Here is a 3,994-nt window from a genome sequence, read left to right as displayed (position 1 = left end):
TGCCAGCCTGCTCAAACTCATTGTGATGAACACCCAAGGCTGAGAGAGGTGTGTGGAGACATGGTGAGAGGCAAATACAGTGTAAGAAGCAGACAATAACCGCAATGAGTAGATGACTCCACTGACACATCAAATGGGTGTGTTCAGGAACATGGCAAAGTAGTCAAACAAGCGTAGAGAGAGAGAGAGAGAGAGAGAGAGAGAGAGAGAGAGAGAGAGAGAGAGAGAGAGAGAGTATAGTAAGAAAGAGAAAATGTGTTCTTTGTGTATTAGATGTACAATTGTTTTATTGCATTGACTTGGTCACCAGCATACATTGTGTTCTGGATGCTGGTCACTAGTATGAGGTGCTGGTGTGCCACCAACATGTTTACACGAGAAATCGGGATGTTAGTTCAGAATTTTATTTCCACCCAAATTCAGAACCAATGTGCCTTCTAGACAAGTGCCACCATGTGGCGAATTATCATGCCAGAAATTCACCAGTGCTGTGTCTTTGACATCACATCGTTTTTTTATCTCCTATAGTGATATACTAAATGTAAGATGTAACAGATGTAAGTGAAAGAACAATGTTTTGGTCTCTTTTGGTTAGGATTAGGAGTATATTACTGTAATTCTCAAATGTTTCTGAAAATCACAATTTCAAAGATGTAAAAAAACCCCCACAAATTTAGTCTCAGTACTGTTGCACATACAAACGACTGTATTTCAATGTTTGGCCACTGGGGGCAGTCTTGAACTTTATTAAGCATCGATTTTAGCTGAAAAAACAGTCAACCTCCTGTTGCCAATTTTGTTCTGAGATCAATCAAGTGCTGTATTGTAAAAATGTAAAGATACTCGAGGCACCATTTGTGGGGTTCCTCAACTGCCACACTGGCGGAACCCGCTGAAGATCCACCATTCATCTTGTCAGTTCTCAGAGTAATGTACTGTTAGATGAAGTCAAAGGCTTTGAAGCACTAGATATATATCTTGAAGTTCCTTGAGTACATAAATAGAATATTTGAGGTTATTTTGAAGAGTGTCTGGAGGATATACATCAGTATGGCATGTGAGAAACCTCAAATGGTGCGTTAAGTACAGTATGTTTTAATTTTACAGTGTTTCCCCACCAGGCTTTCTAACTCAACCAGCTATATCAGAAAACCCATACTTGTCCACCAGCTTGACCAGCACTTTTTAGCATAAGCAAACCAGGAAATTCATGGTCTTTTCGACAGTGGCATGTTAACAAATAACATCAGTCAATATAAATTATGTTCCAGAGACAAGGCAAAACAAAATGACAAGGGATACCAATACTCATGAAAAAGAAGACCATGAATGGAGGATTCAAGCAGGCAGTGGACCAAGCCAGGCATAGGCTCCAACACCAAGAGATAGTCAGTAACTCTTAATGGAAAAATGGTGATTAAATCTCTCAATAATTTGCAGCAATCAGCAACCACATAACATTAGGTTGAAAATAGGGACTGCCAGTTGCTGCTGAACATTAGATTTAACAATGTTTGGGGTTAATGGTAATAAAATGCATAAAACCATGGGGGGAAAAACTTTCAGTTGGGAGGAGATCAGTCTTAGATGTAAGACTTTCCAGTAAAAGAGAAACAGATAGCTACTCCATCCAGGAAAGAAGTCTTATCGTATAACCATGTGTTGGTAAAAAAAAATAAAAAATAAAAAAAAATAAAAAAAATAATCCACTTTATTTGCTTTTTCAGTATCTCTGGAAGTAAGTGGTGTAACTAACAGTACATACTGTTGTAAGTCATGAGCATGCAATAAAACTTAATATCAGTACACTCGGGTGAACGCAATAAGCACAATTGTCTAGTTGTCAAGTTGGTCAAAACTTTTTAGAAAAACTCGACCTTACTGCAGCCCCTGGCCTAACTTTGTCTATTGAATCCCCAACCCTGAATCAGAGCAATCAGATTTGTCATTTCAAGCCACATTATGAAAATCAGATTTGTTGAGGGAGATCTATTGACAATAAACAGAGTAATAAAACATAGCAATCTTCTGTTGATCAGACTTCACGTGAGCTAGTGAAGAAGAACTCCTCTCTATCCGGAGGATCAGGGCATTGCCCAGTAGCATAAAACTTACCATAAATTATAAAAAGATTATACCCAGGTGACACTTCTTATGGAATTGGATGGGCAGAAACAGTAGAGTTAAATATATTCCTATTTGTTTCTTGCAACTCATCCTGGCTCCCAAAAGGGACCATTTCATCTCTAAGCTCACAAGAGTGGCAGATAGAACGTGGAATCCTTTTCAATGAACCCTTTCCATTTCAATGAATTCCTTTTAATATATTCCTGAACATTGCTAGATAGTAGACTATATCCAATGAAATGAGCACTCATATATGGTGCAAGCCTGGCACAAAAAGGGTGTCGCACACCGGACGGTTCTAAATGGCATGTTTTAAAATTCAAAACGGTTGTTTTCTATGAATGTACACACACTGCCACATGGACTGCTATGTGCACCACATTAAAGCATTCTGTGAGTGATACTTGTGCCTTTCCTACCCGTGACATGACATGGCATTTCTTGTACGGTGTGTGACCGGCTTAACACATGATTATTGTGGGTCATAGTATACCATTATATTTAACTAGAGCTGTCAAAAATAATGTGTTAACGCATGCAATTAATTTGAAATGTTTAACGCATTAACTTTTCTTAATCGCATTTAATGCATTTACTTATTTGACATTAGATACTGCCATTTTATTCAGCTCTGTGTGGGTTCTAGACACTGGTTGGAATAGGACGGAACCTTTGCGATGTGTCCGCCTAGAGTCATTACACTGACGCATACATCACAACACACACAACAGCGATTCCGTGTCAATGATCAAGTGATGGAGAAAGGATCTCAGTGCTTTTTGTTGTACAAAATAAGCCCGGATTGGACTTTGCATCCTATGTAAGGTGGAATTTGATTATCACAGAAGCACTTAAAGTCTTAACTATCACGAAAATTGAGAATGAATGAATGGAGAATGTGATCAATTATCACACAAAAAAGTTTTGCTCACCCTTCAGTTTATAAAAACAAACAAAACTGGTCATTGTGATATCGTAGATGTAGTAATTGTCAGAATGGCAGTCACATCCCTCCCTCCTGCAGTTCTGTCTCCATGACAACCATCTTTTGACTGATCTGGGGCTCTGTGAAACTCTGAATGGTAAATAAAGACCTTGTTCCTAAGCTAAAAAATATGATCATTTGCCATGAACTTAGCAATGCATTATGCAAACCCTAGCCATCACCCCAGGGACTTCGAATGGGACTTTGAGACTCAAAGCTCCCTCTGCTGGCAAAACAGACAGATGAGTTACAGAAGCCAACAAATCAAATATGATCACTACAGACAGCAAAGAATGTATAAATCTCAGGTGATCTATACAGTCTGATTCTTCAGTCTGACATTTCAACTTGCAACATTTACATTTACATTTACCTTGTAAATTCATTGCTGGAAAATTTCACAGTGCAACCAAACAAATCTGCTATGCAGCTTTGAAGAAATCTATAGAGACAAGCCATTGTGACATAATTACAGCAACTGACTGAATAGATATTAAGGCTCTTATTGGCACTTCTATCTCAATGTAAACCTTTGGGATTTGTATGTGCTCTGGATGCACTTCTTTTTTACCAGCTAATTTGTGCCAAAGTCAAGCTCACTGTTTGAACTGGCATTGTACTTTGCTGTCAGTTAGGACTGTGGAAGGTGTTGAGGTTAAAATTACACTAATTAGTGCATTAAAATATCCAATTCTACATTATTACTTTATACCATTGTTGAGAAATAAAAGCATTAAAAATGTGCTTCAAACAAATACTTAATAGGTCGTTTCAACAATCAAGTAAAGTTTGGAAATATTCAAGAATAAATGTAGCATCACACACGATGATTCTGCATATTATCACTTTCTTTTTAGTTTACAACCCCAATTCCGAAAAAGT

This window comes from Myxocyprinus asiaticus, chromosome 30 (assembly GCF_019703515.2).
Source record: "Myxocyprinus asiaticus isolate MX2 ecotype Aquarium Trade chromosome 30, UBuf_Myxa_2, whole genome shotgun sequence".
Classification (NCBI taxonomy): domain Eukaryota; kingdom Metazoa; phylum Chordata; class Actinopteri; order Cypriniformes; family Catostomidae; genus Myxocyprinus; species Myxocyprinus asiaticus.
The sequence above is the reverse complement of the archived record's forward strand: the minus strand, read 5'-3'. Positions refer to the sequence as shown.